General features: G+C 37.0%; 1 protein-coding gene and 2 long non-coding RNA genes across 5 annotated transcripts in view; 2 read left to right on the top strand and 1 right to left on the bottom strand.

Moving 5' to 3' along the window:
• LOC123870433 overlaps nucleotides 1-8,945 on the top strand; it is a 15,868-nt gene extending 6,923 nt beyond the window's left edge. Inside the window, exons 3-4 of the long non-coding RNA XR_006797076.1 lie at nucleotides 4,372-4,374; nucleotides 8,934-8,945. This is a non-coding gene — a long non-coding RNA (uncharacterized LOC123870433). The remainder of the gene's footprint in view (nucleotides 1-4,371; nucleotides 4,375-8,933) is intronic.
• LOC123870431 (serum response factor homolog) overlaps nucleotides 1-27,674 on the top strand; it is a 315,743-nt gene that overhangs the window by 240,311 nt on the left and 47,758 nt on the right. The window lies entirely within an intron of this gene.
• LOC123870438 lies at nucleotides 7,011-27,674 on the bottom strand. Its single transcript, XR_006797079.1, has 2 exons — nucleotides 27,613-27,674; nucleotides 7,011-7,044 (listed from the first exon to the last, which is right to left on the bottom strand). It is a non-coding gene; the product is annotated as an uncharacterized LOC123870438 (long non-coding RNA).

Raw genomic sequence — 27,674 nt, 5'->3', positions numbered from 1 at the left:
GGCTTCTCACAACTCTGTGACTTATATGTATACGAGTTACGACTAGGTTATTACCATGACTTCATCCGCGTGGACTACACAAATTTTGAACCCCTATTTGACCCCTTTAGAACTAGAATTTTCAAAAATCCTTTCTTAGCGGATGTCTACGTCATAATAGCTATTTGTACATCGAATTTCAGCCCGATCCGTGCAGTGTGTTGAGCTGTGCTTAGTCAGCTTTTAATTTTATATATTTAGACGATACCTACTAGAGTTAGCGGGCGAACAACAAAAGTCTAACATTTCTATTTGCCCGTTTGACTATTTTCTATAATTACCAGGAAATAATGAACCGAAGAAGACACAGCTTATTTTAAATACCGAATACCAGTAGAGCACTCGATGCTATCCGCCCGATCGCAGATTAGCGCGCAAACTCCGCGAGACTACAATTAAAGCCTCCCTTATCACCACCTAGCACTTCAGATAATACAGAGCGCAAATAGAAATATTGCGCGCGTCGGTGCCTCAGAATCTCAGCGCGCAAAGGTGCCGAAAGATAGCGCGCGCGTCGATTAGATGCGCGCGCAATTTATGTGCGGGCCGCGTCTATCGCGCGCTATAAATTAGAAATTCGTTAGATAGAGACGTGCTCGCCAATTATTCTAGCAATTGTTATTGGTGCGCGATTTGTTGATTGCGGGGGAATTTTTGTTTATTCCAGTCGCTGAGGAATTTCCTGCCATCTATGCATTTAAAACCTCAATCACTTGCATAAATACACAATAAATGAATGAATGAATACTTTTATTGTACACCACAAAATCAATACAGAAAAGACAGAAGAAGTTAATAATATAATAAAGTATAATATAATGGCGATAAAATCCAAAAACGATTCTTCATTAGCTCTAATTGGCGTGTCTTAAACAAAGCTGCTCCACACGCACTAGTGATTTCAAAAACTAGGCACAACTTATCGATATCGAGTCGATGTTTTCTATTTACACATTCTCATAGTTCTGGGTTTTATTTATTTATTTTATTTTATTTTATTTAGAAATCTTTGTTTCTTTAGTGAAGGGGCTAATTAGAATCGATTCACTTTTTTATCGAATTGTGGTAACAATAAATAAGGAAAAGTGTGATACACAGCTGAAATTATTTCCTATTATTTACGAGCCGTGAGAGTGAGTTTTGAAAAAGAACCAGAAAAAGATAATTTTTGAATATGTTTATATACCTTTTATGAGCCAATAGTTTTATTTAGGAAATAGAACTTTAATACGGAAAAAATAATACACAATTACGGTTTAAACATGATAATTTTATTAGCTTCTATTTGGCCCCACAAACTACTATGTTTCAATTTTTAAGGGAAGTGTCCAGTATGTTTCGATAGAAGTTTCATTTCAGTCTACAGTCCAAACTGACTGTCAATTTTTTCCACAGTTTTAAAAATTCGCAAATATCTTTTTAATTAATCTTCTTATTAATCTCTTAATAATATTATATTACTAGGTATATACTTAATATTATATAATCGACGTTCAAAAAGGATAAATAGTATATATAATACCAAGTAGAACATCACTACTGCATAATCTTGCTCTAGAACCATACAATCGGTTTTTCAGCCGAACCTAAAAACTGTCGATAAATTGCTATGTTCAGCCACTAAGATCGATAGTCGTTCGAATTCTTTGACAACGCAATTTATTTTAACAATAAACGTGTGGCGGGTAAATGTGAATTCAGTGTTTTGATTATATGTCTAGAAATTTAGCAAAATCATAAGTACAAACAACTTTCTGTTTCGGCCTATGTACCTATAGGTATAAAAGAAAAAACCAACTACTAAGATTTAAATTTAGCATGAGTATAGTTTTTTTAACGCAAACCCACACTAAGAAAGGATTTTGACGTTTCGAGATCTTTACGTTTACGTAGGTAACTATGTAACAATTATCAAATCATAGAATCAATTGTTGGCTGTATAGTAATGATTATTGAACTATAAACTTTGGCTTAAATCTATAGAACATAGTATAACTTTATTTAGACTTGGAGTACCTACTTAAAACGAGACAGAGACTAAATCTGTCTTTAGTTTAAGCAAAGTGTGCAATTTAATTGAAAAAATATTTTGTAATATTGTAAGATTCTTATCATCCTAATATCAGTTGAAACCCTGTTTACATTGGGCGTTTAATATAATGTCTGATTTCCCAATTTCCCTACAACATAGGTACGCACTTTACGCAAAATGCAGATCATGAATAAGGCATGAGTGGCGACAAATAGTGCAGCTAAAGGTCAGTCGCTTTATTATACTGCTAGATGCGTTTCAACTCACTCCTGTGATTGGCTGGCAGAAAACGAACAAAAAACTGGCCAATTACCAGTCTTGTGAAACGAAATTGAGTCATATTCAGAAAAAAATACGTGACAATAGTCTGAGAACCGAAGAAGGTAATTGGGAGAACATTGGGAGAGATATAAAAAATCAAATATTTAAATTTCATAACAAATATCTCGACATTGTTTATCTTGAAGTTGAAGACCAGCTGTATCTATTTTGTTGTAAGTAAATCCTTTCCTTTTTATTAAACGAAAAGTCAACTTATAAAATTAGGTTATTGAAAGTTAAATAAAGTTTCACAGAAAAAATTAAAAAAAATTAAAGCCAGAGAAAAACTTTCAGATACTTAAGTAACTTGTAAACTTTCTTTAAATAAATGTTCTATTTAAAAACTCTATTTTCCTAAACAACATTTACTTGTAACATTTTAAATATTCCCAAAAAAAAAAAACAAAAGTTCAATTTTAGAGACGGCCTAAACTATTCAAACCAAAAAGGTTGTACAAATAAATAAAACCCACGACCTAACTGGCCACATACAAAAGCTTCCATTTTCAAACCACACGTCAACGCGTGAAATATTTTATCTGTATTGTATACCGCGAAGTACGGCCTCGTAATAACAAGAAGCGGAGGTTCTATTTTCAAATCGCACATCGCAAGTTACCGCGGGAAAGCGCGCGAGTGACGTGCGATCGACACACCCCGCCCCGCCCCGCGGACCGCCCACTTGCGGCCAACTTCACTGCGCTCCGGGAAAGTGGGAAATCGGGCTTAGTGGGGGGCCGTAGTGGGGTACCGAGCCTTTCGTTTATGCGTAATACTACGAGTATCTTACTGACATGCCACCTCCGAATCACAGCTTTGGTTGCAAGCGATACTATTTTGATCGAGACTAGGAGGCTAGCACGAACTGAAAACTTTTTTTTAAAGAATATTAGCCATTGCTAATCATGACTAATACTCCCTTCCCCTCCAATTACGCGTAAAGCTTGTGCTAGGAGCGGGTACGACAATAGTGCAACGGGTGGGGTTTGAACCGTCTCGATCTTTTGGAATTCAGTCCGCTCCTCTACCGTTGAGCTATCGAGGCTTTTATAAGTTTAGTGTTATAAGTTTGACGTGTGTATCTGCTTATCTGTGTATCTGTCTGTGGCATCGTAGCTCCTAAACTAATGAACCGATTTTAATTTAGGTTTTTTTGTTTGAAAGGTGGTTTGATCGAGAGTGAACCTATAATCCAAGAAAATCGGTTCAGCCGTTTGAAAGTTATCAGCTCTTTTCTAGTTAGGCACTATAACCTTCACTTGTCGGGGGTGTTATAAATTTTTTATTTACCCTTGTAACTTTAATCATTTCAATAATACTTTTACATAATTTTTGCAGTGTTTTAAACTTCTTAAAGTAGACTTTTAATCGTAATTCATGGCATACTTCTTATTATGAATTATGGATACATAACAATATTTTCTTTCCTAATCTACAAGCAGTCTAGGAGTAAAAGATTCGATTTCGGAAATTAAAGACTTGCTGGCTAATTGATCTATCCACGGCTCAAACTGCTAGACGGTTGAGGCTAAAATTTGGCTTGCAGATAGCTATTATGACATAGACATCCACTAAGAAAGGATTTTTGAAAATTCAACCCCTAAGAGTGTAAAATAGGGGTTTGAAATTGGTGGAGTCCATGCAGATGAAGTCGCGAGCATAGTCTAGTATTACATAATTCGATACTTTGTAATTTGAAATCTACAAAAACTGTTTTCAAATGCAATATCAGCATACCATATTGGTGAGACAATCGATATAATTAAATGGGATCGCGTCCATCCAAACATGGCTGTCATTTGATACGACACCCGTCATGGAAGACGTGACCGAACGAATGTTCGGATATCATATTATCTACTCGGTAATATTTTTGAAGAAGCAGTGATAGCCTAGACTTTAGGCTATCAGAGAGCTATAAGATGCCCCTAACCTCTTCCCCCCTCTTAACCTCTAGGCCCTATGTTAAGAGGGGGGAGTGGGTATCTTGAGGAAATCTGCATGCCTGTGAAAGTTCTCCACAATTTTCTCAAGGATATGTGTAATAGTAAGGGTAAGTGTTTTGAATCCTCGATAGCCCAATAGTAAAAGAGCAGCACACCTGAGTGTAACTTTTTTTATCCAGATAGGTACAAGTTAGCCCTTGACTGTAATATCACCTGGTGGTAAGTGATGATTCAGTTTAAGATGGAAGCGGGCTAACCTGGAAGGGGTATGGCAAGTTAAACCTTCTCATGATTACGATTATTTTCATCATCATCATCAATCCAGACATCATACATTTTTGAAACAATGTGGAGTACACTCAGGCATAAAAATTTTCCTTCGATCAATAGCCTATTTGCGTCTACTGCTGGATATAGGCCTTTCCAGAGCACCCAACACACAGTCCTCGCCTTTGCTCATCCACCCACCCAGTTTAGCGAGTTTTCCTTCACGTTAAAGAAAGTGTTTGAAGCGTTGAAGCGATCATAATGGTTAGGACGTCGGCATGTTGTTCAGGCGGCTCAGGGTTCGAACTTCGATCCCGGGCACGTATCTCTTAACTTCGGAGCTATGCAAAAGTATGGGTTTTTCAACATAGGACCTTAACTTCCTATGGGTCCTAGGTCCTAGGTCAGTTGTTTGGGACGCTTCTTCATCCCGCTCTTACCACACGATTTCTCTGTCTTTGAATTGTTGGCTTCGTCGAACCTCTATCCTTACTCTATAATAGTATCCTTACTCTATGGTATTATTATGAATGCGCGAAATATTGCTAATAAAGCAAACGTATCGCGTGCAGATAGCGGCGGCTCAGAGGTAGGAACTAAGTGCATTGTGCTCCAGGTCCCCTTTATAGTGCCGCCCGGACTTCCTAGTGCCGGCCTACCGCTACCGTGGGTGGTCCTACGTAACAATCCATTTCCCTATCTCTTGAGACGTGTTGCAATAAATTAAGTAACCCCTTTCTACCTATGTTTATATACAAAACTATCTACACATATAAAGGTATAAAAGCGTTAGAAGCTTTCGAAATGTGGTTATTAAAAATCAGTTAAGTAGGTACATATCCACTTAATGATGTAACGTAAAACATTAGCACTGGTATTCATAGTCAAGATAGGTGCTTCTTTAGGGGACCATTCAGATAACATCCTTTATGCAATGCATTGAGATTAACATATGACAATAATTAAATGTCGTCTGAATGGTCCCCTAAGAAGCCCCAAAAACAGAAATCAAAATCATTTATTCAGAGTAGGTACCTACTATTGTACGCCTTTTGATCGTCTGAAGTGATAGATTTCTAAGATGATAATATAGTGGTGATCATTAATTAACTAAAGCTAAAGCTACGAGGGTTCCAAATGCGCCCAGGTCTGAGAAGAGCCCACAATAAACTCAGGCCCTATCTTGACTATGAATTGCAGTGTGTCTAAGGATTAAGTTCATATGAGAGTTGAGAAAAATTATTACATACTTGCAAGTTGAATTCCGCTCATTCGTTCTTCTATTGGTCTGGCTACCCTATAAGCTTTGTAGTTCCTTGTGTAATATCAGGAAGCTTACAAATAAACTTATCTCCCACTGAAAACTTGATCAAGTGTAAAAATCACGCGTAGGCGGCTGACTCAGGACCCATTTTAGGACATTAAGTTTTCTAAGCGGCCGCCGAAACGGGACAAACTACAATACAAGTGCTTTTTGTCCAAATTTAAATAACACGACCGATGTCCATACTTGGCGTTGCTACTGTTTCGAAATGTGCTTATTATGAAGCGAGATAGACTTATACGTTAGTTATGTCGTGATAATTATCATCATAATAATATAATTATTATTATCATTTGTTCTTAGGGTCCAGTATCTTCACAAAAAAAGGAACCCTTATAGGATCACTGGGATCTGATAAGCCTAACCTCCTTCTGCAGAATGATCAGCCCACGCAGTCAGTCATAATTGTGTAAAAAAAATTATTCATTGTAATATCTGTACCTTCAAGTCAAAAGTAAATGGGCATCATCTAGGCAAGCACGTTTCATCTCAGACTGCACCATCACTTGCCAGCAGGTGTGATTGCAGTCAAGCGCTAGTCTACGAATTAAAAAAAAAGATGTGATGCTTCCATGCATTTTGATTGTAAAAATAAGATAAGGTTTGATTGTAAGAATCTTTAAAACAAGAGTGAATAGGCACCTTCTAGGTAAACGCGTCCCATCTTAGACCACATCATCACTTTCCATCAGGTGTGATTGTGGTCAAGCGCTTATCTATAGTGAATAAAAAAATAAACTAATATCACGATAGTTTATCTAATCAACAGTCGTGTACCGATTACATAACAAACGACGTGAAAATCATCGCAATTTGACCATTTGACGATCGAACGTGACTTGAGTACGTCGGTACCTCAAAGCTGTTCCAGGAGATGCTAATGCAGAATATAAGTAACATTATACTGGTGTTGTCTAGACAGGCGATAGTCAAGGCCAGTTATAGGGAATTTTTTGACTAGATTTTATCTCTTTCCTTTCTATTTGACCGACATCCCTGGCGTTATGGTGAGCGCTGTGGTCTTATTAGACGGCAGGGGCAATTTGGAATTTTATAATTTCTAAATTTTCTCTGGTCTGGCCTGGTTGGAGCCTTCGGCCGTGGCTAGTTACCACCTTACCAGCAAAAGCAGTGCCGCCAAGCGGTTTGGCGTTCCATATAGAAACCAAACTGCCAAACCCCTTCCAGGTTAACCCGGTTAGTACAATTAAAAAAAGCTCCGAATTGAGAACGTCTTTTTACCCGATTATTACATACATATTATTTGCCCAAAAAAGCAGTCTAATAAGCACAAGGAGTAATATTATATCCTTGCTCTGTACTTAGTATAATATTATTTTCATGTATTTGAGTTTCTTTATTCCACCATAAGTTCTAAATGTCTGAACAAATTTGGATGTATGGGATATCATTAGATTTTTTACATCATCCCGAGTAACACAGGATACCTATATTTATGAAAAAATTTAATATAGCGACTGTGTATTTAGTTGTATTTAGTAGTGGGAGGGCGGATTGTGCATATATCTTGCATCTTACGGATTTTTTTTACTAGGAGTGGGTACGACAATAGTGCAATGGGTGGGGTTTGAACCGCCGACCTTTCAGAATTCAGGCCGCTCCTCAACCGTTGAGCTATCGAGGCTCTCATTGATTTGTCTGTTTCAACGGAATATTAATAGCAAATTAAGCTTTTGGTTCCTTGACTATTTATTTGTTACTGTAATTTACTCCAATAATCTGATTGGTCTGCTAATCACGTCCCGTTCAATTTCTTTTACAATCACTTCCTAAGTTCAAACGACTTAATAGGCGCCAAAAAAAGAACCTTAGAATTTAGACGCATGCATTAGCCATGCATCATGCACCGTGGCAATTAGGCCGTCCTGCAACGTGACGGGGACTCCACGATGACGTGACGTGAAATATATTCACTTGATAATTTATTTTGTAATGTCCGTGCTATGACATCAACAATTCGGGAGGAACCGACAGTTGCTAGGGAAGTTTGACATCATTGTATTTAAATTGCAACTCGGTGCGACAAACTTTAGATGTGCGAATTTATATCGTACTAAGTAGATGATGCCGTGGGAACTCTTTGCTTTTCCGGGATAAAAAGTTGCCTATGTCAATTTCCGGGACGCAAACTACCTCTGTACCAAACATACTCGTATGTATCGGTTAAACGGATATATCCTTAAGAATCCCTTGGGAACTCTTTGATTTTCCGGGATAAAAAGTAGCCTTTGACTGTTTGTATTTTTTTCAAATTTCATTAAAATCGGTCCAGCGAGCGAAGTAGCAGACAGACAAACAGACAGACACATTTTCGCATTTATAGTATTAAGTATGGAGTATAGATGTCCATGATATGACATCAACTATTCGGGAGGAACCAACGGTTGCTAGGGAAGTTTGACATCATTGTATTTAAATTGCAACTCGGTGCAACAAACTTTAGACGTTTAGAAGGCCGTTTGAGGTAAAATGTGCGAATTCATATCGTATGAAATTTTCAGACCTTTGATGTTGGAGTTATCTAAAATACTTATAACTTTTACTAGAAGATGTTAAGAATGTTAAGTATGTAAAAGTATTTTTTTATTTTATTTTTTATTTTTAAGTATGTTAAGAAGATCATTAAACTCAAGTCCGCATGCTAATTTCGATGTTATCATTCCGAAATGATAGATTGGCGGATGGGATAGGGCCTGTGACGGGAGCTGACAATGTCCATGTCAAAACAGAGTGCGGGACGCGTACAGGAGCGCCGCACGTCCGATTCATTTCCGCCTATATTCGGTAGCTGGGGTGACCATGTTGCAGGCAAAAGTTGGACCGTTCCCATTATAACAGTATCCTTGAAACTCAGAACGTTCTTCAAAAGATTTCAAAAAGGTCCTTTAAATTTTTTTCCGTTAGTTGGTCGTCAAATAATTCGGAAATTCAAATAGTTAATTTAAAAAAAAAAACCAGGTTTTTAGTGCGAAAATAGAGCCAGTATTACGCTATTTACTGATTTTATTATAAAACTTGCGATAGTTTAAAACTGAGTTGATTTTTTTATTTATTTATTGTCAGTTTTAGATCAAAACCGACTTAGTTTCTCCACTTTTCAAGTGTCTTATTTTTAACCCCCGACCCAAAAAAAGGGGTGTTATAAGTTTGACGTGTGTATCTGTGTATTTGTGTATCTGTCTGTGGCATCGTAGCTCCTAAACTATTGAACCGATTTTAATTTAGTTTTTTTTTGTTTGAAAGCTATAATCCAAGAAAATCAGTTCAGCCGTTTAAATGTTATCAGCTCTTTTCTAGTTACTGTAACCTTCACTTGTCGGGGGTGTTTTAAATTTTTTATTTATACTTGTTGCCTTTCTTCTTAAACGAATGATTTCAAACTTTAGTTATTCCACTGGTGATGAATGTTTTAGTTACAATTTTTATGCCTTTTTATTCTTAGAAGATTTTAGTGCGTATTGCTTAAAAAAATCTGCTTTGTTCTGCGCTTTTCCGACACAATCCTGAGATTTGTCCGAACTAAGAATCGTATCGTGGTCCCTCTACCGTACAACATCGTCGTTAAATCGTAATTCGGTGTATACCTTGCATTTAGATTTTTCCCATCCCATGTCAATGACCGCATTCGGGCCGGAAGGGCCGTCTGCACGGAAGTGTCCATTGTGCATTTGATTTTTTTCGTCATATCTATTTTCGTCACATTCGCAGGATATTTCACTTTGACGGTTCATCGACACCCATTTAACTTTGACAAGCGCTTGTCTAGCTTCCTAATGATGTATGGACGTGACCCGGAAGAGAAAAGTGCATCATAAAGTTTAACAAGTGTAAAATAAAAATTTATAACACCCTCGACAAGTGAAGGTTATAGTAAGAACGAGAAAAGAGCTGATAACTTTTCTAGAACTATTAACTAGAAAAGGGCTGAACCGATTTTCTTGGATTATAGCTAAGAACACTCTCGATCAAGCCACCTTGCAAACAAAAAAAAAACTAAATTAAAATCGGTTCATTAGTTTAGGAGCTACGATGCCACAGACAGATACACAGATACACACGTCAAACTTACAACACCCCTCTTTTTGGGTCGGGGGTTAAAAAGGGATTTTTTAATATTTTACTTGTGCTCAACTTCGTATTGGAAAGCAGAATGCTAAAAAGCTTTGTGGTTGCTGATTGGGATTAGTTAGTTCAAGATATACTTTAATTGTAGAACCTAGCTCTTTCCGTCTGCGCTGGGGTGTAATTTAAAAAAAATCTTTGATGAGATGTTATAAAGAAACCTCACATATCATACATGCTAATTTTCATTTATCCAACGATTTGAGCTGTCCGTCAGTAAGTCTCGCCTTTTTAGGGCTGATTTTTGAATCGTCAAAAATCTTTAATCTGAAAAATTTTGAAGTTTTGGCATTTTTTCTGTAGGAAATCTATAACGTCAAATATTTTCCTCAGTTAAAGGTTATTTGACGATTGAAAAATCGGCCCTTAAAATCATGTTTTTAATTAGGGTTAATTACTAGTTCATGATATAAATGATTACGATTAACTGATTACATATTACATTGATATCAACTTACAAAACTAACTCTTTGACATCATATTTACTAGAAAACTAATCTCAACATCATTAAAGTAATGATTTCTCGCTAAGAAATCCGCCCCAGTTTGCTCAGTATAGGAGCCGATGTACAAATCTTGAGCGTCAAATGTGTAAATCATTAGCATTTACGAGCCTCTAAATGAGTCTGTAGGATGCGCGGGCGCCGATGACGTCATGGTAACATAACATGGCGAAAATAAGGGCTCGTACCTAGCTAATGAGAAGCGAGCATTATAAGCGAGTGATTTAGCGTTCCTGTACGATGCCGCGCAGAAATTAATTAGGGGTTTTTTCTTCCTATTCCTCCTTGGGTGGTAACTTCTTTCTGGAATAATAAAAAAGGTCTAAGTAAAGTCATGTATCGCTTTGCGATTTAGTGTAAAACATGCCTTAAAACGGATTCAGTTTCTAATTTAAAATCGCTTCTTCAATATTTATGAGGTTAAACCATTTAAACGCTACCGTAACAATACAAATGGACGTCATTAGGGTCCACAATAAAGCACATCCAAATGTGTATTTTAATACATTTCAGTCTAAATTTGGTGTTAATAGTCAATTGAAAATGAGCTTAATTGCATTGCTGTTGAATCGTTAAGCATTTTAAGTCAATTTTGTTGGATTGGTTTGATCCTAACCGTTATAGGCCGAAATTAATATGCAATCTGTATCGTCACATTCGTTTGAATAGATGGACTGTGAAAAGGTTACAAACAGACAGATAAACTCTCGGATGCTGATAACTTTCAAACGGCTGAACCAATTTTCTTGGATTATAGCTAAGAACACTCTCGATCAAGCCAAATTTCAAACAAAAAAAACTAAATTAAAATCGGTTCATTAGTTTAAGAGCTACAATGCCACAGACAGATACACAGATACACACGTCAAACTTATAACACCCCTCTTTTTGGGTCGGGGGTTAAAAAAGGTTGTATTCAAAAGTACATTCGCATAATGCCTGTATCAAATGTGATTGAACTTTAAAGGTGATTTTTGGCGGGCGATTATCGGCGTGACGTGACTTCCGGTCCCAACGGAAACTGGGAAACATTGTATCGAATATTGATCCTTACATTGTTCATTTTCTACTTTAAAAAAATTTGACCATATTAACATATTGATAGCAACATAGTGGGGTAATGACCTGAAGGTTTAGTTTAATTAGACTATTCGGGACGTCAATTCAATTCAATTCAATTCAATTTATTAACAGGGCTCTCTCCGTCACTCGTTTCCACTCGTTTCATACAATCGTAGTTCCAATTTCATTTGAATATTAAGCAACCAAAGTCCATGAAATTTTGCAGACATATTCTAGAAACTAATATCTGTGTCTGTGGTGTTTTAGATTTTTCTAAAAATATGTAGTTTTAAAATTACAGGGGCTCAAAGATTTGTATGAAAATTTTAAGACCGCGTAACTTTGAAACCGAATATTTTAACAGAAATCTGGAAAACCACAGACATAGATATTAGTTCCTAGAATATGTCTGCAAAATTTCATGGACTTAGGTTGCTTAGTATTCAAATGAAATTGGAACTACGATTGTATGAAACGAGTGGAAACGAGTGACGGAGAGAGCCCTCTTAACCCCCGACCCAAAAAGAGGGGTGTTATAAGTTTGACGTGTGTATCTGTGTATTAGTCTGTGGCATTGTAGCTCCTAAACTAATGAACCGATTTTGATTTAGTTTTTTTTTGTTTGAAGGGTGGCTTGATCGAGAGTGTTCTTAGCTATAATCCAAGAAAATCGGTTCAGCCGTTTGAAAGTTATCAGCTCTTTTCTAGTTAGGTACTGTAACCTTCACTTGTAGGGGGTGTTATAAATTTTTAATTTACACTTGTTCATTTTTTGATACAGGTCATCTTATAGGTGTAATTATACAAATACTGGTCCAGCTGTATCACGCCAAGCTGGCATGTAAAACATGGCATGAAAATATCGTGAGGAAACCTGCATGCCTGGGAGTTTTCCATATGTTCTCAAAGAATTCTGTCTGCTGGTCCGCACTTGGTCAGCTTAGCGGACTATGACCTAAACCCTGGTTGCCTGTGTGTCGTGTCTGTCAATACCCGTCAAGGGAAATAAAACCTATAGGGCACTTCTCGTTGATCTAGAAAGGCAGGTAGTAATCAATGTCTTATAGAATAAATAGGTAGGTGTGCATCACAAAAAAAATAAAAAGTGTTATTTTTGTACGAAGGTATGGAACGCTTCGTATGCGAGTTCGACTCACACTTGACCGCTTTTTTTTTAATAGAGTAGGCCTAGGCACAGTAGTTAGTCAGGTCCTAGTTCTTAAACGTTATCTTGCTTATCAGTCCATAAAAGTATCTGATCATCAAACGATCATTATCAGCTTTTCTTCCGATGGGATCGCTTGTTGCAGCTGGACACACACTTTTTCCTGCTACCAATAATTACAAATGCCAGCCCATAACCACAGAATTCGAAATACCAACTGTAATAGAAATGGTATCGATTATCTATAATACTTACATCTATTTTACAGACTTATGTGCGCGTATTATTGGCTAGAAAACATCGTAAAGAAACCTGTATAGCGGAGACTAACATTAAGGTCCCAAAAGGTCCCAATAGTGGGATAAGTGGCGGAGAGTAGAGATAGCCAACTGGTTATGACATCAGCCTCCTTCCTATTCGCGGGTCAGATCCCGAGCACGCACCTCTAGATTTTCGGATTTCGGATCACGTATAGAAAATCCAAGCATAGCTCTCACCATCGAGTGCCTTTGAGCCCATTGAGTGACTTTTTTATGAGGGCCATAGTTAGCGACAAGCTTACCACTTCTATACCTACTTATTCAGCGGTACCACACGTAACTACAGATGCCAGCCCATAACCGACGGATCGCCACACAAATATGGCTCGTGTCCAGCGTGTCACGCGCGTTTCCGGTATCGAGCGCTTTTTCCAAAAAGGAAAATGGGGGGCGCGTGCGACGCATCCATCCGCGAACCGGTACCACGTGTGAAAGAGATGGGCATGTGAATTTGTTGTTGGTGAAAATGAGACGCCAATATTGACGATTAAATGTACTTAGGCAGCCTTTCCAACACAGATGCATAGCGAGGGATATGTGTGAGAAACCGTGGTGTTCCATTCCATTCCATCACCCTGTACGCGTCCACTACTGGACATAGGCCTTTCCAAGAGCGCGCCACCAAACACGGTCCGGAGGACCTTCCTCATCCACCCGCTCCCTGCCACCTTCATCAGGTCATCGGTCCAGCAGGCTGGAGGTCGTCCCACACTGCGCTTACCAGCATGCTGTCTCCACTCCAGAACACGTCAGAACCGTGATGTATCCCTTAATTTCCATAGTTTAGTCCAAGACGGAAAACGTACAGAAACAGAGCCCAAAAAGAAGAAGCACAGGCAGTGGCATGCACATAGTTTCAAGCAAGGGTAAGCATTTAGGTAGAAATCAATTTACTGGCACGCTTAGTATTGAGTTATTACAAGTAGCGTAAGCAGCACGTCTGTGCCTGTATGACTTGCACGCCGCTGAGGATAGGCACATTATCCACTGCGACTTTTTGCAGCAATACAACCCCAAAAAGGTGGCAATACAGTACCGATGCGTCTCAAGATACGCACAGCTGTATCACTACAAAAAGTCGTCATGGCCGATGTCCCTTAGCTCCTATTACCTCTAATGGATAAAGATTCAATAAGCTTGAATTGAAATTAAAGAAATAATTGAGGAACTCGCTTATCCTTCGCTAGGCAGGTGGAAAGGTAGTTTCAACCTAGAGACTTTTTGTTTCAAATAGGTTTGCTAACCTACAACTTTTTTATTATAGACTTTTTTATTGGCTGGTAAAAATGTGTCAGGTAGGCTCAAGTACCTACCTTAGTAATTTAAACTTATCTTCTAACGTATGTGAATTTATCAACGTAATATTATGATATTTTTTATTATTATTTGCTAATTTGCAAACTGAACCAACAGTAAATTGGCATCTTCTTGGCCACACTCCTCTATTCTAGCATCTTGGTACCCAGCGTCTATCGATTTTTCAAACTATGTGCCCTGGGAAAATGAAATAGTGCAATCATCTGCATTCAGTGATACCACGAATGACAATTCCTTTTCGTGCCACTGGTGCAACGAGCGGATGGCACGACGAAGAAGCCCATTGCCACCTCAGCTTCGCTGCTCGTTGAGCTATATTGGTTACTCTTGTTCTCCTACGTATCTAACCCTGGCAGTGGCCTCAAGTATGGATGAATAAATATAAGATGGCGATAATAACAATAGATTAGAGACAGTCGACTTGACATACTAGAAGCCTAAGGACCTGCACAGCCCAATCCCCAAAAGAAAGACTAGAAAAAGATGGTACCGTTGACGACTCTATAATCTAGACTAAGAGGAGTTCAAAGAAACTTTTTGTCGTACGACATAACGCGAGCGTGCAGAAATTTCACTTTAATGCTAAGTTAACAAGGAATTTAACGATGCAAATGTGGAAACTGACATTTTGTCGTAACCTTTCGGACGCAAGGAATTCTGTGGAGTGATAAATTGTACGTGTTACAAGCATGTCTCAAGCGGTAAAAATAGGCAACCGTCTTGGGGAATTGTACTTTCTGTGTCAAATATGGTAATTGTTTTTCATGTGGTTTTTATCAATGGTGTCTTTACCCATGGTATAAACTGTTTACAATGTCGTATAGGTAGGTGCATAGGCGTCATATGGTAATTGGTAATTGTTTTTCATGTGTATTTACTGATGGTATCTTTGCACTTTAGTAAATTACCCATAAACCGTTTACAGTGTTGCATAATATGTATAAAGGTACTTTAGACTCTACTGCACACTTGTGTGTGTGTGTGTGTATGTTTGTGTGTTACTCTTTCACGCAAAAATTACTAGTCGTATTTGGCTGGGAATGGAGATAGCTTATAGTCTCATTTAACACATAGGCTACTTTTTATCTCCGAAAATCAAAGATGGGTTAAAAATCTACATTCATGTGGACGAAGTCGCGGGTATCACCTAGTAATTAAATGACATAAACGAACAATAATTGTCATAATACTTACCAAAGTCCTCGCTGATTTTAGGGGAGCGAATTAAAACGTATAATTACTTAATCATGTAATAAATTATGCGGAGTGGTTTTTAAGTGGTGTTTCCCTTAACTCGCGACTCTGGTGAAATTTTAATGAACTTTAAATCACACATAATGATTCATTATCATTTTGCGCTTAAGGTGAAAATTCTTTTGTACATTTTATTTCTTTGAATTAACGGCTGCTCATAGTTTTAGATGCTGCTTATGATGGGGCTTGGTTTGACCTACCTGGCTGTAGGAAAATCCGAAATTCATGTATTTGTGGTTAGGTACATCACAAAAAAAAATTGTGTCCGAGCCAAATATTTAGGCTGAGATCTATAGCAGCACTTTGACTTTGCTCAGACTTAAGATTGAGTTAAAACAAGACAGATTTATGTGACATAAATGCTTATGTCTCCTTTTAACTCTGTCTTATGTCTAAGCAAAGTCAGAGTTTGCTCTATATATCTCACCCTTAGTGTTAATCTTAATAAATCAAATCAAGTTGGCAAGTTGGTGTTGTACAGCTGTTGGATATGATATGATAAGTTTTAATCATACTGGTTTGAAATTCTTGTACGATGGTAGTTGGTACGGAACCCCCCGTCTGAGTCCGACTCGCACTTGACCGGTTTTTTCAACAGAACCAAATTCCATTCAAAACCCATTGCCGGCTCACTACTGAGCACTGGTCTCTTTTCAGAGTGAGAAGGGTTTAGGCCAAATCTGCCACGCTGGCCTAATGCGGATTGGCAGACTTCACACACCTTTGAGAACATGGAGAACTCTCAGGCATGCAGGTTTCCTCACGATGTTTTCCTTCACCGTTAAAGCAAGTGATGTTTAATTGCTTAAAACGCACATAGCTGAAAAGTTAGAGGTGCGTGCCCGGGATCGAACCCCTGACTTCCGATTAGGAGCCGGACGTTCTAACCACTAGGCTATCACAGCTTTTTATGGCCATTGGAGGAAAATTCTACCAAAAAATTGTAGCTTGGGTACCGTCTCTTTGTAACAGATTAAATAAACCTAGCTTATCATTGTGTAATTTCTACGAAATACTATTGTCATTGTCACTGTGTTGTATGTCTGTTTGCGCCACAGCGAGTTTCGTCCTTGATAGGTGTGAGTAATGTATTTTTGCATAGTTTAGCGATGGCGGTCACGTCGCGTGAGCTGTCGTATCGGCATGCGATGGTTTATTGTATTAGCTGTAATGTAATTGATAGGTGACATTGTTAGCGGTGATGGTTTTAATTTCGTGCGTCAAACCATCGATTCTACATAAAGATTTATATGTATACTAGCTGATGCCCGCAGCTTCGCCCGCGTGGATTTAGGTTTTTAAAGATCCCGTGGGAACTGTTTGATTTTCCGGGCTAAAATGCCTATGTCAATTACAGGGACGCAAGCTACCTCGGTACCGATTTTCATAAAAATCGGTTAAGCGGATGGGTTTTTAGGAATCCCGTGGGAACTCTTTGATTTTGCGGGACAAAAAGTAGCCTATGTCCTTCCCCGGGATATAAGCTAACCCTGTACCGTCAGAATCGGTTAAACTGTTGGGCCGTGAAAAGGTAGCAGACAGATAGACAGACAGACACACTTTTGCATTTATAATATTAGTATGGAATGGATAATATATCGGAGAATAACATACGAACATACGAATATGCACGTGCGTTTTGTATGACGGCCACTTCGAATCGTATTTTTTGAAAACGAATTGAATACGAATGAGAGTACAAACGCCCTAAGGCCTAAGCCCTGAGCCTTTTTCATTCTGAGAGGAGACCCGTGCTCAGTAGTGAGCCGGCGATGGGTTGATCATGATGATGATGATGATTAAGAGATAAGAAAAGATAAAAAAATCAGCTAACAACAGCATAAAGTTATCAAATGCCTACATTATTATAATCAACCTGTCATAACTGTGTTGGCGGTTTGCACACGGTACCTTTGTTGCGTCATTCAAACCAATTTAAACTCAAACCAATTAAAATAAAGTTGGTATTTGAATACATCAGCGAGATTAAATACTTTCTGCGCTTCCTTATAAGGCGCTTATAAATCTGTAGCCACTTTTAATCCTGTTTAATTTGACTTCATCTATACTAATAAATAAAATTGGAGTGTCTGTCTGTAATTTCGAAATAACTACCGCATATTAAGTTCGTATGGTTATTTGAACGATACTATTACTGAATCACACGTTTTTTAAATTTTTGTCTGTCTGTCTGTCTGTCTGTCTGTCTGTCTGTCTGCCTGTCTGTCTGTCTGTTTGAAAAGGCTAATCTTGGGAACGGCTGAACCGATTTTGACGGGGTTTTCACAGACAAGTAGAGAATTGACCAGGGAGTAACATAGGCTACTTTTTTAACCGACTTTCAAAAAGGAAGTTGTGTTTTTCTACCTATGTACACCGAAATCTCCGAGATTTCTAAACCGATTTGCGTCATTTCTTTTTTAATCGATAGAGGAACTTTGTGACATTGTTTCATAAAAAATTTGGAGTCCAACTCCTCAATCCTGATGCTGCAGGAGATCTGACCAATCCACGCGGGCGAAGCTGCGGGCATCAGCTAGTTTTAGAATAAATGGCTAAGTTAACACAAGAAAGGTACTAATTAGGTTGTACATAATATTATAAATGCGAAAGTGTGTCTGTCTGCTAGCTTTTCTCGGCCCAATAATTTAACCGATTTTGATGAAATTTGGTAGGTACAGAGTTCGCTAACGTGCCGGGCACAGATATAGAGGCTACTTTTATCCTGTAAAATCAAGGAGTTCCCACGGGATTCTTAAAGGTCCATCCGTTTAAACTATTTACCTACCCCTTATTTCTCCCCTTATGCATCATCGCATTATTATTTATTACTTAACAAAAAATAAACCAATTCTACGTTACAAATTGAGGCATCCAATCGCTTTCTTTTTATAAAGATTGCCTTATCTCAAAACAAAACATACAAATATTGAAACAAAACGAACACCTCATTTATATCGAAGCATCATCGGTTACAGTTACTCTGTCATTAAGGAGATGTATTAAAATGCTACCTTTATACTCTTATAACACTTAGCAGTGATCATTTTCTGTTGTTCCTTTATTTTTCCTTTCAACTTTGGGTGTGGGTGATAATTTGGACGGCTTTATGCAAAACCGGATACAAAACTCTTTTTAAAAATAGTGTGGTATTATGTAATCTTAAACAAATACGTTTGGCAGGTAGCAGAGGCTTATTTTTAGGTTAAGCAAGAGTAAAGGATAGGTATTTAAAAGTAATGTATGTAATAATTATGTATTACATACTATGCTAATATTATGCTAGCTTTAAGTTTTATTGTAATATTTTCATTAAAAAAAATACATATTATTATGTGAATGATGATTAGGTATAAATACTATACTTAGCGAAGTTAGTCGTTTTTATGATGGGTGCTCGTTAATATCTATAAAAAATATCTGGTGAAAGAAATGAAAGTTGTAATTTTGTTATTGCTATTATTTAGGTATACTATTTATAGTTAGAAACCAAAGGAGTATGGGTTTAATAAAAACTGCCATACCTCTTCCAGGTTAGCCCACTTCCATCTTAGACTGCATCATCACTTACCACCAGGTGAGATTGCAGTCAAGGGCTAACTTGTATCTGAATAAAAATAAAAATGAAGTAGGTGTAAACTCATTTGTTGTGATTGGTTTTTTGTATTCCTACAGCATTTTGGTCAATAGCGAAAAGTGTTAGCAACCAACGGTGATTGTAATCGTTATACGTCAGCTTTCAAATTGCGACGGTAGACCTGTTGGTTTCCTCATGCATAACGCTATTCTCGGATCGCGCGGGCGTGGCGATCTCATCGATCTAGCAGTTAATAGGCTTAGCGCTTTTAAGAGCAATTAAAATGGAAATTACTTCCGCGATTCCAATATTACGACATTTTCTGTACGACATCAGTCAGTAAGTATCAGTAACTTTGTAGACACAATCTAAAAACTAATATCTATGCCTGTGGTTTGTCAGTTTTCCGTAAAAATAACTAGTTTTGAAATTGCAGTGCTTAAAAATTTGTAAGTAAATTCTTGATACCATGTAACTTTATAGAAATCTGGAAAACCACCGATATTAGTTCTTTGAACATATCTACAAAATTTCAATGAGTTTGACTGGTTAATCTGAATATACAAAAGGAAAAGCTTACTGACTGACTGATTGATCTATCAATGTGCAGCTCAAACTACTGGACGGATCGGGCTGTTTGGCATGCAGATAGCTATTATGACGTGGCCATCTGCTAAGAACGGATTTTTAAAAATTCAACCCCTAAGGGGGTAAAATAGGGGGTTGAAATTTGTGTAGTCCATACGGACGATGTCGCATCTGGGCATAAGCTAGTATTCAAATAAGTTCCAAACTCTTCTTCCAAAGTGCCTCTGGTGCTGCAAATGTTTATCGGCGACGGTAATCACTTAACACCAGGTGACCCGCCTGTTCGTTTGATCGCTATTTTATTTATAAGAAAACTATGCTTTTGGAGCGCATTACGAAGAAACCTTTCTTAAATTAAACACATCTCGGCCTCAAAACTCAGTTTCTTTCAAAAGTAACAAACAGGCAATTTGGGGCAGAATCTCTTGTCGAGAATCCGGCCGCTACATTAATACTGGTATTGTGGACGGACGGACAAAAAGGACATTTAGGACGGACGTATTGTAGCAGCTATGCTCTAAGGCTGACCAAGATAAGCGCATAATTTGGGAAAGAAGAATATTTTTAGACCATTCGATATATTGTCGAACATTTCTTGATGTGATGGAAATTGCAGCCGAAATCAGTGGGCTGCCAGCTTAGTCTGTCTTAAATCAAGTAAGTTATCCATCGAGCATAATTTGAATATGATCAGACTTTACTTAAATTAATTAATAAATAGACCGCCGTCTTTCTATTGCTGCTAAATAATAGACCACTGGCCTTCAATAACTGTTAATATTTACTTATAAATAAAATAATAATTAAAGTTCATAAGAGTGTCCAAATAATAAATGTATAATTTTGGTGATATTTAAAAAGAATATCTACCTGAATTACATAAAGATCTATTGTAGTGTGCCTTACAAACACTTATTAATGGAATTAAATATTAACGAATGGCTTACAGAATAGTTTCACCAAATCATACATGAATAAAGAGACAAGGTCCAACACAGCCGAAAAAGTCTTGTTTCATGTTCCTTCGTGTTAGAAACATGATCTAAATATAGCTTTTTTGCTATCCAGGTAAACTTGTGTTCACGATATGTTCCCAACATCGGAATATCCTGGAATGCTGGTAGCTTGTTAATAGCACTTTTTGATTATAGGTAGGTAGGGGCTCGTTTTTAGGGCTCCGTACCTCAAAAGAGAAAAGGGGTCCTTATAGGATCACTTCGTTGTCTCTGTCTGTATGTCTATCTGTCTGTCTGTTTGTCTATCTTGTCTGTCAAGACAAGGGAATCAAACCTATAGAGTATGTTGACTTAGAATCATCAAAGGTAGGATTTTTGTATAAAAAATAGAGAGCAAATGAGCAATCGGGTCACCTGCTGTTAAGTGATTACCACCGCCCATGAACATTTGCATAGATCTTCTAGATTGGTCTTGTAGCAAAGGAAAAAATCCGATAATCATCATTTTGTGGTTATATCACAAAAAAAAAGTGTTACGATGAAATAATGTGTTAACTAAATAACATCATAGATGGTGCTGGCATTCCGAACCAGTGGTAGATGCTTTTGACGATTCAAAAGAACTTGTAAAAGTCTAATTGAATAAAAATATTTTGAATTTTGAATTTTGAATTTTTGCTGTCCGTCATTGACCCGCGGTCCCTGAGGTCACGAGTGCACAGTGGGCTCGGTGTGGGACTGTATCTCGTGAACCGTAAAATAGGAGGAGAGTTGAAATTTTCACAGAATGTGTATTTCTATTGCCGCTATAAAAACAATTAATATACCTACTTACCAAATAAAAATTTCGAAAAGTGTTATTTCTTGTACTACGGAACTCTCCGTGTGCGAGTCCGACTCGCACTTAACTGGTTTTTATTGATTGTAAATAGCACGTTTTTGTAATTCGATGCATTGTAATCTGACTTGTTTAGTGTCTGAAACATGTGATCAGAATTTCGAAGCAACATCGGTTGTGAATGTTTCGTTCTTTCGTGTAATCCTGAGGTGCAGAAGTATTTTTTAATTTTTTGCACACTTTTAAAACACTGTTTAACATAATAGAATCACATAACTGAAAGTTCGTAAATATATATCTTAGCTAGGTGATCAGTTTTAATGTAAAAATCACTTTTTGATTACAAAATATGTATAAAAAGCAAATGCTTGTCTGTTTAATTTATCATCAAAAAAAAGAAGTAACCATAGGGCATTGCCCAGACATACAAACGTAGTTTGGATGCCAAGGGAATTCACGATTTCAAACTGAACGAGATTTGGTATGCAGGTCTACGTTGTAACTCAAAATCTATGGATTCTTTGCTAGGTTTAAGTTAAGTTAAATTAGATCAGAATATTGTAAATTAGCGTTAAAGATGTTGCAATATAAATAACAGCAGCTAAAAATGTTGAATAAAGAAAAAAAAACCAATTTTTTTAAATAAAATTAGTATCAATGGGGTCGAATGTTTTTCTAAACTAAATTTAGACTACCATCTGCATCTTTTTCTTTTTAATATAGCAAAAAAGGACGGAAAATGAGTTTTAAATTAAAGAATCTTTAGTGCTGCTCTATGAATTGCTGCTCCCTGAACTATGCTCAAGGCTGGCAAATAAAGTCACGAGGTTTGACATTTTTAAGTTTAAGTTTGTCTGTCCTTTTCTTATCACATTGCTATGAAAAAGATGCGTATACCTACTCCAAAATTTAGTAGCCATCAGAATCAGTAAGTACCACTGTCGATTTAATCACTCTACTCTGTGTTATGTAAGAAAAACACTATTATCCAGTTAATGAAATGGCAGAAACACAGTTTCACGTACTTAATGAGACCCGTAGGAGGTCTGGCCTGGTGCACGCAGCAGGGTACGCAGATGTCTCCGATTGATTAAACGAGAATTTTCCCTTGTTTTTACATTCACTACATGCTTTAGAAACAACCAACTAAAATATTTTCTTACATTTTTTGCTGTTTATTTTACCGTTGAAAGCTTTTCTACCAACTCAAAGTGATGTGCATAAATTTTTCATGTTTTTTAGGTTATTTGTAAGTGAGGATAAAGCACGGACTATTTTATTAAATACTTAATACGATAGGCCGTAATATTAAAAAAAATATTAATAACAACTGCCTTACCGAAAAATGACCTAAAAAGTAAAAAGAAAAAAAACACATTTTAAAATGGCGCAATACATTTTTTTTTGCAAAAAAATTATAGCTAGTGTCACTCGGGGATAATGTAAGAATCTTAAGATCATCATATTACATCTCACTCTATTTAGGCATTTAGAAGTTATGGTAGAATAAAAAACATTACATTCGTGAGTCTTAAAAACATAAAACTCCTTTTTTCGGGCAGTCATGTAAAAAGTCTTGTAATATGGGGAAACACTATAAGCAATAATTAGAAGATTTGCATATGGAACGTAGCTATACTTGCAAATTTCGATTGCAAAAAAAACAAAATTATTCGACTGCTTAGTTGTTTAGATTTATAAATATATCGTTGTGGCTACCTTTTATTTTTTTTAATGTAAGGAAATTCCAAATTCATACACCATCCGCTACGCACTTTTTGAGTAAATCTGGAACATACTTACGTACCACACAGTTTGGGAAGTTTTTGTAAATTTTCATCTCACGCTGCGACGCCTTTGTGTTTTATTGAAAACGTGCACCCGCTGAAAAAGACGCTCCACACGAGCTGTAGGCCAGAAGCTGGCGAATTATTTTCTGTGTGAGTGCTTTAAGCCATACAAAAATGTATAGAATAGAAATAAACTAAATATATTCTACTCTATTTCTATTCTATAGTATACAATTCCATACTATAACGATAATATTATAAAGGTGATAGTTTGTATGTGTGTGTGTTCTGTGTGTATGTTTTCATTTTTTTCACACAAAAACTACAAATCAGATTTGGCTGAAATTTAGAATGAAGATAGCTTATACCCTGACTTAACAAATAAACTACTTTTCATCCCGGTTAATTAAAGAGTTCCCGTGGGATTAAAAAACTATATCCACGTGGACGAAGTGGATGATATCGTCTAGTATAATATTATGAGTGGGAAAGTGTATCTATATATCTATCTGCTATATTTTCACGGCCCATCCGTTTAACCGAATGATGAAACTTGGTACAGACTTGGCTTACATCCACGTCGGAGAATCAATGAGTTCCCATGGGATTTTCAAAAACCCATCTGTTCTAATCATGTTGAAGAAAGGTATGGAAGATAGTTTGCCTCCCGGATAGGTTGGTACTGACATAAGCTACTTTTTATCCCGGAAAATCAAAGAGTTCCCACCTACCTCTAACCTAAATCCACGCGGACAAAAACGCAGCCATCGCCTAGTAAGTAATTTATGAAAATTCAAAAGTTTCAAAAAATTCAAAGGACATTTTTATTGCACATAAGCCAACTTCTTCCTATCATCAAGTAGGTACTTTATTTCACGAAAGCCAACTTCTTATCATCAAGTAAATAAGCAGTAAGTACACTACAATAAACTGTTTACTTTCTGTCCACCAGTTCCCAGCCTACCGGTCATTAACACAGTAAATCACAAATCAGACCAAAAGCGATTAAACAATTGGCAATGAATACCCATACCAATCACCCCCACGGAGATTCACCGGGGAGGTCTTTTTTCGCCGAAACGCATAAGTTCGCCGATTTATTTGACCGACAACCCTTTATTTGACCGACAATTAATTTAAGATATCCGTCGCAACGAAATCGTTGGCCTGTGACAGGGCCTATAGCAATTATATAATTTTTTTTCATCCCCATCCCACTATACCAAAACCATTCAACTTTTATCTAATAACTTTTATTGTGTAAATCATTAGGTTGATTTTAGGATAATTTTTGTTTTTTCATCCGCAAATAGATAGTTGTTTGTCTGTAAAAAGCGAATCGATAGGTTTTTGTGGCGCTTGGATAGGACCACACAGGATGGCAGATAGCACGGGTCGTCTTGTCGCGATATATTTAGTATTTTGGTCTGCCGATAGGTTCACTCATTTGTGCCATGTGTGTGTGAGCATACAGTGATCGGAAATGTGTGTGTGAGTCAACTGTCAAGACTTGTATCTGAACACATAGATATAATCATCCAAGGGAAGCAGCAACACCTCTCCTCAAAATGACAGGAAAAAACCCTTCACTATCTTGCGTTGCGTTCCATCTTTTAGGTCATTGAAGACACACAATTTTTTCGCGGTCCACGAACAGTAGGAAAAATAGTTATTATAATATTATTATTATTTATCGAATATTGTATCTTTGGCATTAATTATATTACTGAAATATTGTAACTATTTACGATTTAAAAACGACGAACTGTTGAGTTTTTTACGCAGCTCGTCTTACTAGAATCTGCTTTCCGAACCGGCAGGTGAAGAATGCAGACATATCATACGAGGTACTTATCCTACATCATTCTTACATGAAATAAATAAAGATTTTGATTTTTGAGCTTCTGGTTTTCGATTCCGAGTAGGTAGGTACTTCACACAAAAAACCATTAACGAAAACCCATTAATTTGAAATGTAACATATGAATCAAGTGTTATCGGAACATCTGATGGTCATTTGGTACAATTACCATCAAATTCGGTCCAGTTTTTTCCATAGACGCCATTTCAGCCGTTTACGAACCACCTAACTCATATTTCATATCTTTTTGTACGGCGCTATGAGGATGAATTTCGGGGGATAAATTCAGTTTTATTTTCAGGGAGCTAAGGTTGCTGTTGGGTTGGCAAATTTGTTATTCACCTTTGTTCCTCGTAATAGCATTCGCTAGTGATCAATCATTTGTCACAGTTCAGCGATAATCATGATTTGTGCGTTTGTTTGTTTGTAAAAACATTGTCAGTTGAATGGGAAGGCGAAATTTCGCGACATCGAAATGATCAAACACTGTTGAATTTTTATAACGGATACGATTATGAAAATACAAAAAAATGTATGGCCGATTGTTACTTAATCCTTCATACATAACGTTACGTATATATTGAAGTATAGTAATACAGTAAAACTTTTTAAAAGTCCTTTTTCTGAAGCAACTTATCAAATCGTTGCAGTCGAAGCCACTCATTCTTCGATTTTGAATTCAGAGTTCTAAGTTCTGCAATCCAAGTTTTTATAATAAAGTCGATTTTATGAACAACTAGTGTGTTCTTACTTGAATAAGATATATAATAAGATAATGTTTTAATCTTTGTAAGACAAATCATTAATCTTTATAAGAAAAGAGGATAATATATCTACCTAATCAAAATCGACTTATATTATCAGAAATAATCGTAAACTAGTAATGCCACTATTTCGTATGCTTAAAATATAAAAATCCTTTCCGATAGGTACCTAATAATACAGTTTCGAAAGAATTTTTAATTTTATTTACATCATTCATCATTTATTAATTCAATAGGTAATTGTTGTATCAAAAATTAAAATTTAATAACAAATTAACATTAGTTTTAAAATCTACCTATTGGCACTCCGAGCTCTATTAAGATAGGCATGTCGGTGACGCGTCCTTGAAGTTTTTTTTTTACCTATTTCATAATCACTCAACGCGCCTATAAAAATTTTCACTTATTATGTCTAAGATTTTATACAATCGATTAATTCCATAGCGACAAAGTTGCGTGGAAGCAACCGGCTTTACTTTCAGCTGCCTACAGGATACCTAGTAGGTTGAGACTTTCGAGTATTTTTATACAAATGCAACTTCTCTCCCGAAGTTTTTATTCACAGACGAGCGTGTGATAAATTGTCAATATCCATCCTAAGTTTTTCTAGATTATAAATTATTACTGCGAGTTGCTAGCCAGATATTATAAAATCTAGATATTCCTGGTTTTTCTCGCCTATCGCTCACTCAAGGCTATTCCCCGATTATTCTTGGCCATGACTAAAAGATTTATAAAGGAGTTTTTCAAAAACCGTAAGAGCATTCAATCGGATCGCTATTAAGGCGTCGCTGACAGACAATGAATCATAACCGCCGTCACAATATTGATTTATATCGTCAATCGTTCATAGGCAGAGAGATGGTGGGAAGATTTGAGGAGGTACTTGGTACTTATACCTTGGTTGATGTATCTCTGCGTAATCATTCAAGTAACATTTTAAGACTATAAGAGCTGGGGCTACTTAGCCAATGTAACCCCAAATATAGGCTTCAATCAACAACTAAATAACAGCCTAAACATTGCAATAGTTGACTAACAGCTTAAAAATTTTCTCAAATGCTAGTTAAACGCTTGAAGTAATAATTTCATTAATTTTAAAGCTATTTCCCTCCTTGTTAGCCCGTTTCCATCTTAGACTGCATCATCACTTACCACCAGGTGAGATTGCAGTCAAGGGCTAACTTGTATCTAAATAAATAAATAAATATTCAGTTCCAAAGTTCTTTAATACATTACCTTCAGATGAATAAAGCTCAAAGGAACGTTGGAAGTTGGCGTTAAGAATGTGCCGATACTCCGAACTTTGTAGAGTCGACAGACTTTCCGAAATTTGAACAGATGACATTAAGGGAGTCGTGGGCATAAAACTGTTGAATCTCTACAAGAGTCCGACAGTGGCAGATTAGTTAACAGATCAATATAATGATGTCATGTTGAAAGCTATGTGGTTATACAAGGCTCCCGGACTCAAGTCCCGGCAGGGGCAATTTGGCAATTTAAAACTTCTAAATTCGAGAGACTTCGGCCGTGGCTAGTTACCACTCTACCGGCAAAACCGTGCCGCCAAGTGATTTAGCGTCCCGGTACGTTGCCATATAGTAACC

This window comes from Maniola jurtina, chromosome 12 (assembly GCF_905333055.1).
Source record: "Maniola jurtina chromosome 12, ilManJurt1.1, whole genome shotgun sequence".
NCBI classification, from domain to species: domain Eukaryota; kingdom Metazoa; phylum Arthropoda; class Insecta; order Lepidoptera; family Nymphalidae; genus Maniola; species Maniola jurtina.
The sequence above is the reverse complement of the archived record's forward strand: the minus strand, read 5'-3'. Positions and strand labels throughout refer to the sequence as shown.